The sequence below is a fragment of the Globicephala melas genome, chromosome 9 (genome assembly GCF_963455315.2).
Source record: "Globicephala melas chromosome 9, mGloMel1.2, whole genome shotgun sequence".
NCBI classification, from domain to species: Eukaryota; Metazoa; Chordata; class Mammalia; order Artiodactyla; family Delphinidae; genus Globicephala; species Globicephala melas.
Genome location: NC_083322.1, coordinates 37,222,517 through 37,240,547, shown reverse-complemented (window position 1 = coordinate 37,240,547; position 18,031 = coordinate 37,222,517). Strand labels below are relative to the sequence as shown.

Sequence of the window (18,031 nt, the reverse complement as noted above, 5' to 3'; positions counted from 1 at the left end):
CACTCTATGACATAAATCACAGCAAGATCCTTTTTGACCCACCTCCTAGAGAAAGGGAAATAAAAACAAAAGTAAACAAATGGGACCTAATGAAACTTAAAAGCTTTTGCGCAGCAAAGGAAACCATAAAGAAGACCAAAAGACAACCCTCAGAATGGGAGAAAATATTTGCAAATGAAGCAACTGACAAAGGATTAATCTCCAAAATTTATAAGCAGCTCATGCAGCTTAATAACAAAAGAACAAACAACCCAATCCAAAAATGGGCAGAAGACCTAAATAGACATTTCTCCAAAGAAGATATACAGAGTGCCAACAAACACATGAAAGAATGCTCAACATCACTAATCATTAGAGAAATGCAAATCAAAACTACAATGAGATATCATCTCACACCAGTCAGAATGGCCATCATCAAAAAATCTAGAAACAATAAATGCTGGAGAGGGTGTGGAGAAAAGGGAACCCTCTTACACTGTTGGTGGGAATGTAAATTGATACAGCCACTGTGGAGAACAGTATGGAGGTTCCTTAAAAAGCTACAAATAGAACTACCATATGACCCAGCAATCCCACTACTGGGTATATACCCTGAGAAAACCATAATTCAAAAAGAGTCATGTACCAAAATGTTCATTGCAGCTCTATTTACAATAGCCCAGAGATGGAAACAACCTAAGTGTCCATCATCGGATGAATGGATAAAGAAGATGTGGCACATATATACAATGGAGTATTACTCAGCCATAAAAAGAGACGAAATTGAGCTATTTGTAATGAGGTGGATAGACCTAGAGTCTGTCATACAGAGTGAAGTAAGTCAGAAAGAGAGAGACAAATACCGTATGCTAACACATATATATGGAATTTAAGAAAAAAAAAATGTCATGAAAAACCTAGGGGTGAAACAGGAATAAAGACACAGACTTACTAGAGAATGGACTTGAGGCTATGGGGAGGGGGAAGGGTAAACGGTGACAAAGCAATAAAGAGGCATGGACATGTATACACTACCAAACGTAAGGTAGATAGCTAGTGGGAAGCAGCCGCATAGCACAGGGAGATCAGCTCGGTGCTTTGTGACCGCCTGGAGGGGTGGGATAGGGAGGGTGGGAGGGAGGGTGACGCAAGCGGGAAGAGATATGGGAACATATGTATATATATAACTGATTCATTTTGTTGTGAAGCTGAAACTAACATACCATTGTAAAGCAATTATGCTCCAATAAAGATGTTTAAAAAAAAAAATAAAAAAAATAAATCATCAAAAAAAAAAAAAAAAAAAAAAAAAAAAAACTGAATACAGGGCTTCCCTGGTGGCTCAGTGGTTGAGAGTCTGCCTGCCGATGCAGGGGACACGGGTTCGTGCCCCAGTCTGGGAAGATCCCACATGCCGCGGAGCGGCTGGGTCCGTGAGCCATGGCCGCTGAGCCTGCGCGTCCGGAGCCTGCGCGTCCGGAACCTGTGCTCCGCAACGGGAGAGGCCACAACAGTGAGAGGCCCACGTACCTCAAAAAAAAAAAAAAAAAAAAAAATTGAATACAGTTTCTATCAACTCTAGGAATTCAGTTCATATTTCTTTAATTCAAAGAGTGAAAGAACAATGTTACAGCATGAAGAGACAAAACAGAGAAACATCAACAAAGCAACTAAATTAGATACCTCACCTGTCACAGAGAAAATCAATAAGGCTCAATGAATTTATATTGTACACAGACTTACTTAAGGAAAAACTTTGAAATATAATGTCTTTAGGTTTTTGTGTACTAAACATATTCTGCTCCATTGGCTGGAAAAAAACTTTAAGAAGATGGCCTCTGGGTAGAGGGCAAATAGGACTCAAGCTATACTTTAACGGAGAAGCAAAACAAGACGGGAGAAAAGCAGCTGGGGAGGGAAGGTTTATATGCCACTTATGTAAAAATCATACACGTTGGCTTTTTACTGGGAAAGGAATGTAACCGGCAACACTAAGAATGAAATAGACGGAATCACCTTGGCAAGAAACAAAACAGCAAGAGGATTAAGTAGGCCTGAGAGTGGTTTACACCCCCAAACAAGAAACGAGTGAGACAAACTCAGGTAGGAAAAAGACAAAACTCCAACTGCCTCTCTTACTCTGAGAGACAGAATAAGACACACCACCAACAACAAAGAAGTCTCAACCTAGAATTCAGGTGCTCTGGTTCTCTCCCTCCCTCCCTCCCTCCCTCTCCTCTCTCTCTCATACTCTCAGAGCAAAGGGACAACATATTTTACAACATTAACAGAAGACCAAGAAGAAAACAGCTATGCCTGGTTGGTCAGCTCTGCCCACAGAGGTTTCCTACAAACTCCATGGAACCTCCTTTTTTTTTTTTTTTGCGGTACACAGGCCCCTCACTGCTGTGGTCCCCCCCCGTCGCGGAGCACAGGCTCCGGACGCGCAGGCCCAGTGGCCACGGCCCACAGGCCCAGCCGCTCCACGGCATGTGGGATCCTCCCGGACCGGGGCACGAACCCGTGTCCCCTGCATCGGCAGGCGGACTCCCAACCACTGCGCCACCAGGGAAGCCCCCATGGAACCTCTTTTGACCACATCTTCATTTCCCAGAGTCAACCACAGAGTTTGTCCAATTTTGTCTGACAAGAGAGGGATTCATGGCCACTGTGGTAAAGCAAAGGCACAATCCTGCAAAATGGCTACATTTAAGGAGTCCACAGAATCTCAACAGGCTCCTAAGTAATCTCCTTACCTCCCCCATGACCCTCTATCCTTTCTAAAAATATACCTTTCTAAAACGTAGACCATGATACTACTCAATTCAAAATCTTTCATGACTAGACATTGAAAAAGTCCAAATTCTGTGACCCACCATTCAACGACGTTGAGAATCTATCCTGATTCTTTTCCAGCATCATCTTGTTCTGTTCTATGATAGTGTCCTTCACCTTCCCTTTTTTTGCCTTTACTTGTGCTACTCCTTCAGCCTAGAATTTCTTTCCATCCTCTCTACAGCATAAGTACTGCATTCTAACACCAGCTCAAGATATCACCTCCTATTGTGCAAAGTCATAGGCAATCTCCCTTAGCTACATCTCATTCTGTGCTACACCAGAGCTTTGTTTATACCCATTTTGGACACAGATTATATTCTGAATCACAGATATTTATTTACATATTCATCTTCCCTACCTCCATATCACAGGGTTGTGGGGGTGGAGTTATATTATCTCTTTTAATTGTGGTAAAGTACACATGGTATAAAATTTACTGTCTTAACCTTTTTTTTTTTTTTTTTTTCCGGTACACGGGCCTCTCACTGTTGTAGCCTCTCCCGTTGTGGAGCACAGGCTCCAGACACACAGGCTCAGCGGCCATGGCTCACGGACCCAGCCGCTCCGCGGCATGTGGGATCTTCCCGGACCAGGGCACGAACCCGTGTCCCCTGCATCGGCAGGCAGACTCTCAACCACTGCACCACCAGGGAAGCCCCAGTCTTAACCATTTTTAAGTATACAGTTCAAGTGATAAGTATATTCACATTGTTCTGTAACCAATCTCCACAACTCTTCATCTTGCAAAACTGAAACTCTTTACCCAATAAGCAACACCTCCTCTAATTCCCTCCTATCCAGCCCCTGGCACCCAACTTTCTACTTTCTGTGTCTATAAATTTGACTATTCTAGGTACCTCATATAAATGGAATCATATAGTATTTGTCTTCTCATGACTGACTTATTTTGGTTACCATAATGTCCTCAAGGTTCATCCATCTGCAGCATGTGTCAGAATTTCCTGCCTCTTTAAGACTGAATAAAATTCCACTGTGTGCATATACCACATTTTGTTTATCCATTCATCCGCCCATGGACACTTGGGTTGCTCCCACCTTCTGGCTATTTTGAATAGTGCTGCTATGAACATGGGTCTTCGAGATCTTGCTTTAAATTCTTTAGGGCATATACCCAGAAGTGGAACTGTTGGATCATATGGAAACATTTTCATTTTTTTGAGGAACTGCCTTCCAAAGCACCTGTAGCATTCATTCTCACTAAGAGTGCACAAATTTTCCAATTTCTCCACATCCTCACCAACACTTGTTAATTTCTATGTTTTTTAATAATAGCCATCCTAACAAGCGTGCATTTCCCTAATGATTAGTGATTTTGAGCTTCTCATGTGCTTATCAGCCATTTATATATCTTCTTTGAAGAAATGTTTCTTCAGGTCCTTTGCTCAATTTTTAATTGGACTGTTTGTGCTTGTTGTTGTGTTGTAAGAATTTTTATATACTCTGGATATTAACCCCTCATCAGATATATGAACCAGAGCTCTTTTTTTTGTGTGTGTGTGGTACACGGGCCTCTCACTGTTGTGGCCTCTCCCGTTGCGGAGCACAGGCTCCAGACGTGCAGGCTCAGCGGCCATGGCTCACGGGCCCAGCCGCTCCGCGGCATGTGGGATCTTCCCGGATCGGGGCACGAACCCGTGTCCCCTGCATTGGCAGGTGGACTCTCAACCACTGCGCCACCAGGGAAGCCCCAGAGCTCTTTTTTAATTCACTTTTCTATTCCCTAATTTTTCAGAGTTGGCTATAAGTATTACAGAAATATATTTTGAGTCGAAGATGTTTCTTCCTTTTTTAGGTTTTTTTTTTTTGGAGGGGGTCGGGGGGTATAATACAAAATTCAGGATATCCAAAAAGGGGTATACAGTGGAAAATGAAACTCCTTCCCATCCCTGTTATCCAGCCACCAAGTTTCAACCCCCAGAGGCATTTTCCATTTTCTTATAATTCCCTCCAGAGATACTCTGTGCATATACAAGAAAATACATATCTTAATTTAGTCTCCTCCAAAATAACCTAATACCCACTGTTCTGTACCTTGCCTTTTTGACTTAATAATTATTCCATTTCAGTGTACATAAATTGCTTTATTCTTTTTAACAACCACTAAATATTTCACTGCATGTACGATAATTTATTTATCCAGTCCCCTAAGGATGAGCACTTGTTTCCAATTGCTGCCAAGAATATCCTTAAATATACATTATTTCACATAAGTACAAGATTTGTGGGTTAAATTCTGGTAGGGGGATCAAATAATATGTGTATTTTAAGTTTTGATAACTATTTCTAAATTGGTCTCAACAAAAACTACAAAAATTCCTACATCCATTAGCAATAATGACATTGCCTATTTTCCCATACCCTTAGTAACACCTCATGTGTTCAAAATTTGTTTCTTTACCAATTTGATAGGTTGAAAAATGAGTATTCACTGAAGTTTTATTTTGCATTTCTCTTTTATGAACTGCCTTTCATATCCTTTCATATCTTTGTCCATTTTTCTGATTGTTGGTCTTTTTCCCAGAGTTGTTATTTTCAATATATTTATGAATTAGCCCTTTTCCTACAGTATGAATTTTCCAATTATATGAATTAATATATTTATGAAATTAGCCCTTTTCCTATGATATGAATTGCAAATCATCCTAGTTTGCCTTTGCTTTTTTTTTTTTTTTTAAATAAATTTATTTATTTATTTTTGGCTGTGTCAGGTCTTCGTTGCTGTGCGAGGGCTTTCTCTAGTTGCGGCGAGCGGGGGCCACTCTTCATCGCGGTGTGCGGGCGTCTCACTGTCGCAGCCTCTCGTTGCGGAGCACAGCCTCCAGAAGCACAGGCTCAGTAGCTGTGGCTCACGGGCCTAGTTGCTCCGTGACATGTGGGACCTTCCCAGACCAGGGCTCGAACCCGTGCCCCCTGCATTGGCAGGCAGACTCTCAACCACTGCGCCACCAGGGAAGCCCTGCCTTTGCTTTTTGATATAGTTTTTTTAATCTGTTTTTGGCAGTGCAGAATTTTAATATAGCCAAGTTTCACTATTCTTCTCTTTTATGGTTTCTGTGCATTTCTTACTTTCTATTCCCACAATTATCATAGTGAAAATCCTCACTACCTTGTAAGTAAATTACAGCTTCCCAACCGGTCTACTTTTCATTACTCCCTCTACCTTCCAACTGATCCTATACACTTGTCAGATTAATCCTCTTAAAATATTGTACATTAGTAGAGACACAAAAAGTTGAGATTACAATATAATAAAGATATCAACTGTCCTGACAGGAAATGACTATTACAGTTTTGTCTTGTATTAATTAAGCTCTCTTGAGCATTCTCAAACTCAGAAGTGTAAAGTTTTCTATAATTTTAATTCATTAGAATGTCACTGACCACAGGTCTACGTATTATAAAAGAGGGGGACATTCTGATTGAAAACTAGGATTATATTCAATACACCAACTGCCTCAGGATTTCAACTTCACAGGACTATTTTTATGCTCTCCCCCCAGAATCTCTCTACCAAACTCTACCCTGCCCTAGTGGCTTCAACCACACAGAGCCTGGTCATAAGAGCTTTAGAATCCAGGTTTTTCTCACCATAACCAGGAAATAATGTGTCTCTGACTCTATACAGAATGTGACACTATAATTCATGCTTTTGGAAGGAGGACTAACATTTCAAGTTGGCAGCTAGGTAATAAATATGATTAGGAGCCAAGCACACAAGCAGAATATCCCAAAATGTATACCTTTCATAAGAAGACACAAGCAGGCTTAATCAGTAAGATAAATTCAGATTAAAAAAATGCAGTTCCCCGCACCCGCCCCCAGGCACAGATAAATAAGCATCTTTTCAGAAGTACTACCTTCTTAACCCCAAATCATTATTTCCCTTGAGGACTCTTCTACAAAACTAAAAAAAAAAGAAAAAAAAATTTAAGTTGGAGACAGTAACCAAGTATGACTCATTAACCAAATAATTCTTCACATTTCTTTGTAATGAGTTAAAATTTACATAGGTTTCAAATAAACAGCTTACATACACAGTCCTCAAAATTAACCAATGAAGTACACTTTAATCTCCATTTTCCCAAAAGGAAAATGAAACTCAGAGACCAAAAGTTCATGTTCACATAGCTGATAGTAGAGCTAGCACTTGAATAAAAAGTCTTCATAACCCCATTCCATATTTTTGTCACTATACATCACCACTTTAATGTCTAGAAATTTACATTTAATGCCTATTTTTTAATTTCAAAATAATAGTTTTAATAAAATGTTTAGAGTATTAATGTCATGCAGCCATATACACCAGATATGCCTCAAACTATTAATCTTCTAATGTGTTTTCATAACCCATTTGTTCAGATTATAGTACTTCTCTTACCCATAAAAAATAGACTCATTAAAAACACAAGCTAATTAGTTTATAAAGTGCTTCAAACTACTCTTAGATAATAACACTAAATTGTTAATACTTAACAAACCAAATAATAGGTATTTAGTATCTTAATCTGACACTAATAAAACTCTTATTAAAGTAACTATTAAACAAATAAGCTCTTGGAAAAATACCAAAATGCTTAGTAAATAATCTGCTACCACAGGCAAACTAAAAATTCAGGCATACATATGTATATGTGTATGTGTGTGTGTGTGTGTGTGTGTGTATTCCAAGTACATGATATTCTGGAAAAGGCAAAACTATGCAGACAGTAAAAAGATCTGTGGTTGCCAAGGATTAGGAAAGACTGATGAATGGGTAGAGCACAATGGATCTCTAGAGCAGTGAAACTACTCTGTATGATACTATAATGGTGAATCCATGACATTACACATTTGTCCAAACCCATAGAACGTACACACCAAGAGTGAACCCTAGGGGCTTCCCTGGTGGCGCACTGGTTGAGAATCTGCCTGCCAATGCAGGGGACACAGGTTTGAGCCCTGGTCTGGGAAGATCCCACATGCCGCGGAGCAACTAGGCCCGTGAGCCACAACTACTGAGCCTGCGCGTCTGGAGCCTGTGCTCCGCAACAAGAGAGGCCGCGATGGTGAGAGGCCCACGCACCGCGATGAAGAGTGGGCCCCACTTGCCGCAACTAGAGAAAGCCCTCGCACAGAAACGAAGACCCAACACAGCCAAAAATTAAAAAAATAAATAAATAAATTTAAATTATAAAAAAAGTGAACCCTAATGTAAACTATGAGCATTAGGCATAATGATGTGTCAATGTAGGTTTATCAATTGTAATAAATGTACCATTCTGGGAAGTAATGTTGATAATGGGAGAGGCTCTGCATGGGTAGGGGTGGAGAGCATGTGGGAAATCTCTGTACCTTCCACTCAATTTTGCTGTAAACCTAAAACTACTCCAAAAAATAAAGTATATTTTAAAAATTAAGGTAAATTATCTGTGGCAACTGTAATCTGTTCAGTCATTGCTTCAGAGGTGCACTTTCACCTGTTTAGAAAAGAACACCCTTGGCCATCAACCCTAACCTCCAGAGACATTCTGCCTCACACACCCACCACTCCTCCCAATCCTGCTCTGCCACTCGTAGCCTGCTCAGCATCTAACATGACATTGGTAGACTAAGTCCAAAGACTCGGAGAAAATTAAGTATAGACAACAGATGCAGAAGGAAGGTAGTGGCTAAGAAGGTAAAGAATTCCGAAAGAGGGAAATCTGCAGAAAAATCCACAAGAGAGCACAGAAAGGAGAAAACAATCCTGAGATGCTCTGAACTTACTGGTCTACATAATGCGAAAATCATATGAAATTAAATTGTCCTAAAATACAAAACATGATATTACAAGCATTTCCCTTCTTTAAAAAATGTCTTTGCTGAACATGATTCCAAAACTAGAACTTGATAATGTGTTTAAAATGTGTCCTCCGGCCACAAGCAAGATGATTTTTCAAAAGTTGACCGTAAATGCTATAAACATTTTTCAACAGAAAGATACATAAAAGTGTGTGTGTCAAAGTGCCATTACAAAGACCTGGCTCTCAGAATAAAGTTTTGGATAAAATTGCAAAATTTTAATTTTTATGATATATTACATGGAAGAAAGACGTACATTTTTATCTTCTAGGTATTTTTAATCTCAGACGTCAGAAACACGCTATGAGTTACCAAACTGAGCAGGAGTTCACTGAGATCTTGAAACAGTCACACGGAACCACTGCGGGGGGTGTGTGTGCTTGTTTGCTCTGTTCATCAAAGACGAGGCAGGGCTAAGCACTAGCAGACCCAAACACCTGAGTCATTTGGGAGAGGCTAAGGACTCCAGTGGCAAAACAGGGACCCATAAGACAGGCTTAAGAATGGTTCTGGCAGGAGTCACCACCATCACCACCACCACCACCTGAGCAAAAATCAACCTTCTGTATCTAAAGTTTCAGGGGAGGCACAAAGGCTGGAGTTTCACCAGGGATCCAACTCAGTTCAGTAAATACCAAGTAAGCACCAACAAAGTACCCAGCGCTAGGGTAAAGGTGCTGCAGGACACTGAAGAGAACTTGGTCTCTTGGTATGGGACTCTGGGGAAGCCTGAGTGAGGACAGCTCGTGGAGAGGAACCAACTTGCCAGCACCGACTTGCCAGCCACTATGGAAGTGAATCTTTTAGCCCCAGGCACACCTTCCACTAACTGCACCTCCACCTGGTATCTGCTGACAACCTCACAGGACCCTGAGCCAGAACCACCTGAATTGCGGACCCATAGCAACCATGAGATAATAAACGATTACTGTTGTTTTCAGCCACAAAGTTTTCGATATGGTACAAAGCAACAGAGAACAAATGCATCCAGATTTTACATAAAAGGCTCAGAGAGGCTAACTTACCTACTACCACATAGGAGTTAGCACTTAAACCACGTCGGAAACCTAGTCTCTAGGCTTTAGATTCAGTTTCCTTGTCATTAAGTGACACCACTTCTCAAGTAAAATAAGTTATAATACTGTAAGAATGATCATTTCTATATGATTACACGACCGGCACTAACACACCAGGCTTTCCACAGCACAGAGATACAGCACATGTCGCCGCATACTTAACAGACATGATGAGACCTGCAATATAATTGAATTTGTGACTCTTCATGGTACTTTTTGGGGTTTTTACTATCTTCTGAAAGAATTCTGGGGTTTTTTTAAGTGTACAGATTTTGAAAATAAAAACCTAACATATTTATAGCATGTTAACACTAAACAATTATATTATTGACATTGAGGATATTTATACACTTTACAACCTTAATCACAATAAACATTTGTGTAATTTTAAACAGAATTAATATGTCACACTACGAAAAGTTCCACTGCTCATTGTTTCTTTAAGGATTTGCTTTTTTGCTTTAAGTCTTCAACTTTTAGCATTACACAAACATAGTAAAATATAGTATCAAAATGCTCATGATGGTGAAATCTTAAGTCCCATCCATAAAATGGTTACTATCTTGCAGGACAAGGTGGCTAGCTCTTAGTCTGTCTACTCCTAGAGAAAGTCAATGGAACATTTCACTGTTACAACCACATCTGCATGTAAATGTAACTTAACTAAGGACACATTATTATTAAAAGGAATTGCAAGAATTCAACCTACAATTTTTTTAGCCCCAAACCTGACACTTTTCTTCTGTACCATGTTTTAGCCAGTGGTTCTCTACTCTGAATGCTTAGGGCACTTTGGAAATTACCCATACCTGGACATCATCCCCCAGAAATTCTGATTTAATTGCTTTGGTCTGTTTTAGCCATCTAATATATAATAAACCAGTAGTGATAAATTCACAGAAAGTTTATGCCACAAAGGGAGAAACTGTGGATATCCCTACATGTTACCTAAAACATCCTTATCTCCTAAGACAAAGATACCTTGCAATAAACGAAGCAGAACAAGAAGGAAGAAGAGATGGGAAACTCAAACCCATTCTGCTGCTTTCATGGAGCCACCAAGGAATATTTTATTCCCCTGATTCCTCTCCCTGAACCCCATCACCCCACACCTTAACTCCACTGCAAGCTTTAACTCAAGCATCACCTCCTCCATGAAGCCTTCAGGATCACACAAAATAAGCCCATTTTTCGGCATCCATCTTACCCTGAACTCTACCTCTAAATAGCACATACTGCACAAGGCATTTATTTACACATCCATTTCTCTTACTGGCCTGAGGGCTCCTTAACGGTAGGGTCCCTATATTATTCATCCTTCCCATTTATATATCTTTGTATCCAGAGCCTTGAAGATAGATAGTAGATATTAAAAAGTATTTGCTGAATTGTATGGTTTTTGTTTTTGTTTTTTTATGTTTGGTATGGTTATTTCCGCCTTGGCCTCCTAGTAGACACTCTTCTGAAATTTTTCAACTTCTCATAATGTATGCAAAAAGGCCAGACATGTTGAGAGCAAGACAGCAGTGGAACCCTAGGCCAAGAAAGAATAGGATAAATGGGGTAAAATGAGATACCCGAAGGTAAGATCAGGTATGAATTTTTTTTTAAGCAAGAGATTAGGCAAAGGGACAACTTGATTTTCATTCACAAGAAGGTGTGACTAAGAACACTGATTACAGGCAACCATATTTTCGTATTTTCGACAGAGCTTTTAAAATTCTGAACTGAAGACCAATGAAGCCAGAAGCTCTGAGAAAGAACCCAGGCCTATCTACTCTAGCCCCACTCCCTCCCCTCCTGTTTACCCCTTCACCCAGGGCAGTTTACTCTGCCCAGAACCTGAAAAGTTTTGCTTTCTCTTTTCTCCCAGCCTCTCTGGCCACTCTCCTTCAGCATCCTTACATCTTTCTTTTTCTTGGTTTGTCCCTAAAATGTTAATATCCTCTAGGACTTACTTTCAGCCTTTTTCTCTTCTCTTTCTATGCAGTTCCTCTGAGCAGTTTTATCCTTACCCATGCCTTCAACCACTCTCCATGTGGCAAGCACTCAGAAATCTGTATCTCCAGCCTCCCCAGCTCTTGTGACGCTCCAAGACCTTATCAACTGCCCCCTAGATGCCTCCAACTCACCAATGACATGCCCCACAAGCACGTTAAACACAACGTGTCCAAATCTGAACTATCACCTTCCCCCTCAGATCTGCTTCCTCTTCTCTTTTCCCTCCCACTACCCAGAAACCTGGCAGGCATTCTAGTCAGCCTCACTCTCCCATTCCCTTCACATTCAAACAGTCGCAAAGACCAGCCAGCTCTCCCTCCTGCTAGATATTCTCCTACACATTCTCACTTCTGAGCACCCCTACTACTTCTGCCTTTGTGCTCTCAACTTCCTGTCATCCACAGTAATTGCACTGTCCACTCCGGCCCCCAATCTTACCCCATCCCCACCCCATTGGACCCCAATCTACCCAGCACACTGCTTTCAGGGTGATCTTTCGGGCCATTGACATTTCTTCAGTGGCTCACTACAACACATGGGATGGGAAATGCGCCCTGAATTAGCTTTCTACTTTCATCTCCTTTCACTCCTGACTTTGCCCTTCACACTCTAATATAATGACCTGCCTACAGTTCCCAGAACACACTGTGCTCTCATAATACCACACGACTATTCATGTTATTAGCTCCACCTGGAAATGCTCTGTGCTGCTTGTCACCCTGCCCAATCCTACTCAGCTGTCAAGACTCAGCTCAAACAACCACGGCTAAAGCCCTTCTCTGGCATTCCTGTCAGGGATCAAGAGCTTCTGCTAGGCTTGTTTTGCATGTGTAGGTATCTCCATTAGAGCAAATAGCACACAATATTTGAACTGTTGGTCAAGATGTCCACTGTCCTATAGACTGTAAGCTCCTTGGTCAAGGAAAGTAACTTTTCAACTTTCTATCCTCAGCACTAGTTCAATGCACACAGCATACAGAAAATTTTAAAAAGGAATTAATGTATGAACTGTAGGCCAATGAAAGGAAAAAAGATCAACAGAACTTTAAGTATAGAAAAAGAATCCAGATCTTAAGGAAGTACAGACATCTATTATTAAGTCCCACCCATTAAAAAATAGAAACATATGGTTATTAACATAGTACAAAGGTGACAAAGAGAAAATCTGTCATTAGACTAAGCAGGCAATAAGGAGCTAAGAGTCTCCAAGGGAGCAGCTGACAAAAGATTAGCAGAAAGGTCAGAGATAAAGGTGGTTCTTTCTCTGAGTCAAGTAATTCATCAACCTGAGTCCATGGACTAAGCAAAACACTGGCACCTTCCTCTCTCAGTTCACCACTCCTCCCCTTTGTCATGATTCTCCATACCCCTTTCCCAGCCCCACTACCAAGTCCCAGCTTCAGTGGGTAATTCCCTCCAGCTGGAGCCACAAGCCTGGGATATAAGAGAGGGGAAGTCTTTGTTCTCGTGGCCAGGACCTAGAGGAAAGAAAATGAAAGTGCTATTTACTGAGAACCTATTTCGTACCAGGCATTGTGCTACTTTAAGAACACTCACTGGGACTTTCCTGCAGTCCAGTGGTTAAGACTCCATGCTTCCACAGCAGGGGGTACGGGTTCTATCCCTGGTCAGGGAACTAAGATCCTGCATTTCCGAGGTGAGGCAAAAAAAACACTCCCTAAATCTCACAATAATCATTTATAATTAGTACCCCATTTTACAGATGGGAAATTTGTGTCCAAGGTCACACAGCAATGACAGCGCTGGCCCAAGAACCCAGGAATATTTCTCCAGAGTATTTCTACACCCCTGACCACCTCAAAATGGAGAGATGTGGTCCAGCCATTCTAGGTTGCAACTCAGAATACATTATTCTCCAAAACACTATTATAAGTGTTGGTTACAGTCTATAGTATCACTAATACACAAAGGCACACAATGAGTTAGGAAAGCTTTGGAGTCCTGGCCTGGAAATCTAAATGCTATTTGTTATTTTATTTGTTCAACATGACAAACAAAAGTGGTCTTGAAAATTTGAGGAATACAAGGAGTTCTTAAGTGAGGCTTTTCCTTAAGAATATTTTCTTCCACAAAAAATCACCAAGGATAGAAACTATTTCACCTTGTTAACTTGTAAGAACCATGACACTAGAAGACACCTGTGGGAAATATGCTTATCTGACCAGGTGCTCATTTACAGTGTGCTGTCATTTGAATAAAACATCATACTAAATCCTACAGACTGCAGCTTATGATAGAAATGCCACAAACTACAGCAGTACAGCTGATTGCCTGTAATCTACTGACAAAATGTAGTCTTTAGCAAAGTGAAGCCAGATGTCTGGTGTGAAATCAGATGTCTGTGGACTTGTCTTTCTTGGCTTCCAGAACAGTATTAGCTACACTAAATACACAGCTTAGCTGTATATTAAACCCACGACTTGGCAAAATCATGACAGTTTGGACATGAAGCATCAGAATTTTTATTGTAATTCTTATAAACCAAAGACATTTCTGAAATAAAAATCCTAACTTTAAACACTCAGCTAAATGTGGTAGTATGTCTTTCTCACTGTGGGAACAGCGTCAGAGCTTTTTAAACACATTATGGAAACCCTTCCTCTTCACTTTTCAAGCTGACACTCTTTCCGCTGTGGAATGATCTGATAGAGGGAATCAGGTGTCAGTCCTTGTCCCAGAAATTCTAGGATCAGACAGAAAAGGTGATCACCTGTGAAAATGCAAATACCCAGGAAGCTTAGCACCTTTAGGAAAGTAAGTACTAGAATGCTTTCCACAATCACAAGCAAGATCAAAAGAAAGTGGGTGACCCGACAGAGAAACAGGAAGGGAAGTTAACAGTATCTGTGTACCAGGCACTGTTTTTACACTTTCTTTTTAGTATACTCATTGTTCTCTCTTGATAGATGAGAAGTTAGGGGTAAAGAAGTTTTAACTGGCCTACAGTCGCAGAGCTAATATAAGAAGAGTCAGGATTCACATCCATATCTGAAAGACTATAAAAGGCATGCTACTTCCACACAGGATTTGGAGTGGAACAAAGAGCAGAGGTAAATAGCCAAGAATATGAAGGTAAAAGGCAGAAACCTACCATTTTTACCCAGCAGTGGTCGTCTGAGACTGATTTCAGATGAGACTCACATTCTACCTTTTATAACCTTGCAAGATTTAATTTTAAGTAACTTTTTTTTACCTTATATAACTTTTGTAACCAAAAAAAGACAACTTGTTTCACTTCAATTTAAAAAAAAAAAGAAGTTATGAGAATTCCCTGGCAGTCCAGTGGTTAGGACTCAGCACTTCTGCTGCCGGGGGCCTGGGGTTCAATCCCTGGTCAGCGAACTAAGACCCCGCAAGCCACTCAGCACGGTCAAAAAAAAAAATTGGGATTGACATATACACACTACTATATATAAAACAGATAACTAATAAGGACCTACTGTATAGCACAGGGAACTCTTAATACTCTGTAATGACCTATATGGGAAAAGAATCTAAAAAAAAAAGTGGATATATGTATATGTATAACTGATTCACTTTGCTGTACAGCAAAAATTAACACATTTTAAATCAACTATACTCCAATAAATTAAATTACAAAAATAAATTTAAAAATTAAAAGAAACAAAAAAAAGTGAGGCTAAATGTAAAGAAACCCACACAAGTGCACAGCCTACTTTAGCATTTATTTTCCTAAGTGCATCATCCTTAACATTGTCCATGCTTTCTAATCGTAGGTCATTTTTCTGGAACAATTCAAAAAATTATCCTCATCTAATTATAATGCTGGTTCAATACATTTATTACACTGGAAAATGACTATAACTTTACTACAGGACACAAATCACCATGGTCAGTCATCCTTGAACGTTCATTTCTGAAAGTATCAGTAAGGCAGGAAATAACGCTGTTCTCCCACACCACTGCAACCACCATCAGCAGTACAGTGAATGTCTTCTACATTAACACTTAACTATTCAGAAAAACCACAGAAAACCGGTAAAAGGCCTGCCCCCAAATGGTCATCTCCAACAGTCTCCTCATTCTCACCACCTTACTCACATCAAAGTGCTCAGCACTCTGGTAAAAAAAAAATATCTATTGAATCAATAAATGAACCTATCACGAATAAACAACTATTTCCTGTTTTTTTCAGAAATGAAGTTATGTGGCCATCTGCCAGTTGAGCACACACAAATAATAAAGATTCAGGACACAGGCAGACAATGTCAAGATGCCATGGAGGGCAATTCCAGTTTTCCTGTGTAAGTATCCAAGAATGTGATTTACAAAATCCTTGCCTGTGGCTTACCTGAGTTTTAACTAATTCAAAACATTTCTTTATATGGGACACAGAGGATGCATAAGGTGTTTCCAAACTTCTGAGAGCAGTTGTGTCTCATTTCACTAATACTAGGGGTGGGAGGGATCATGGAAAAGTTCCAGAGAAGAACTGTTAAAAGAGCCCACACTGAAAAATCACAGCAAACCTTCAAAGACTTCAATATGCTGTTTGGCAACGTTTCAGAAGTGAAAAGAATGCTGGTGAGGAGGTATCAAAGGGAAAGTCAAGAAGAAAACGCCCAGTCTGGTCATTTCTCCCTCCCAAAATACCTTTCTCTATGAGCTTAAGAGAAGATCCCAAAAGAACTTCAACACTTGTAACACTGTTATTAACTTTATGCTTTGGAGTCCTAAAGGATTTTTACAGGAGTCCCCTTTTAAAATGTAAAGATCCTTGGAGGGGTTCCTGTTCATTATCAAGGACAGCCATGATGCTTTAATTTCACAGTCTCAGAGATTATTCCAAGTTAGCTAAGAGATGGGGGCCTGAGGCAGACAACTACAGGACAACTACAAGACAGACAACTACCGAGAGGTGAAGGGTAATGACAGTTTTCTGCCAGGTCAAGTGGCTAAAAGGGACCTATGCCAGCTGTCAAAGTCCCAGCCAACTTACGGACTCCAAAACACCTGAAAATAAAAACCTCTTCGACTTGGAGCCTGTGACCCTTGAAGGTGGGCCTTAGGTTCCTGCTGAAAACGTACAATTTGGCCCCAAGATCCAAGGGCAGTTCTGGATCTAGACCTTCTCTCTCTGGCTCGCTCTCTTTCAGGATAAAGTCCTAGCTCCTTCCACCCCTAACCATTCCTTACTTACCCTTTCTCCCGTTCCTCCTCGGTGAGAAGGGGTAAGTGGTTACTTTGTGCCCTCGCCCAATTTGGCCAAAACCCTAAAAGTAAAAATGACAGAGACAAACACGTGTTTTAAAACCCTGACATTCAAGCCTCTGGAACTCCCACCACTCGCCCAACGTGTCCAGACAGAAGGCAGCGCGTCTCCACAGCGCTCCCTCTCGGCCAGGACTTGGGCCGGAGTTGTCCCCTCTGGTGGGGGGGCACGAAGAGAGGGCGCGACCTGGGGGCGCCTGGCCAGCGGGGAGGAGCGCGTCGGCTCCAGGCCTGGCGTCCCGGTCTCTGAGCTCCGGTTTCCTACCCGCGTTGGCGGAAGGAGGAGGGGTCCGGGGTTGGCCGCCCCGCGGGGGCCTCAGATAAACACGCGCCCGCACACATGCTCGCGGTCACCACAGGACTCGCGGCCAAGCAGCCCTCCGCCTCCCAGCAACACTCGTCCCCTCTGGGGCTAACTCCGGGCTGAGGGACCCAAGCCCTGGGGGCCACCAAGGGTCGGCAGCGGCACCCCACCTGCCCACCCCAGCCAACCTCACAGCCCCCTACCTGCCCCCAAACCCCCGCCCTCCGCACCCGCTGCGCAGCTCTGCCCAAGAGAAGTCCCCGCGTGGGTTCCGCCCTCCGCCGGCGGCAAGCTCCGCCCCCGCCCCCGGAGCGCGGGAGCTTCGCGAAGCTCCGCCCCCAGCGGTAAAGCTGTACTTCCGAACGCCTGCGCGGGATAGGCCCAAAACCCGGCCTGGATCTGAAACGGATGAAAAACAACTCTTGCCTAGCAGGCTATTATTGACCGTTTGCCCTGAGCTCAGCGCTGTACTAATGGCTGAGAGAGGGCAACAAAGAGTTGAAAATCTGTGAGACTGTGACTTCATCCTCTCCCCTTGTTTTACAGATGAGGAAACCGAGACCCCAGCAGTTGTTTTGAGTGCACAGCTACAGTGGCAAGCTGCCTTATTGGGGCTCTCCCCTCTGGACTCGTCCTTTCGGCGTTTTTTCTAGTAATGTGGGTACGGGAAAACTATTCGATGTTACCGCTTCTAAACAAGCCAGAAGGAATAACCCAGAACAAGTGTTTTACTTTGGAG

At 41.7% G+C, this 18,031-nt stretch overlaps 1 protein-coding gene across 3 annotated transcripts in view; it reads right to left on the bottom strand.

The window, feature by feature from the left end:
- IMMP2L (inner mitochondrial membrane peptidase subunit 2) overlaps positions 1–17,596 on the bottom strand; it is a 909,720-nt gene extending 892,124 nt beyond the window's left edge. For all 3 annotated transcript variants that reach the window (XM_030857578.2, XM_060305399.1, XM_060305400.2), the window contains exons 1-2: positions 17,523–17,596; positions 16,918–16,990 (exon numbers count right to left, since the gene is read on the bottom strand). The gene's annotated coding sequence lies outside the window, so the exon portion shown is untranslated. The remainder of the gene's footprint in view (positions 1–16,917; positions 16,991–17,522) is intronic.
- Positions 17,597–18,031: the final 435 nt, after the last annotated feature.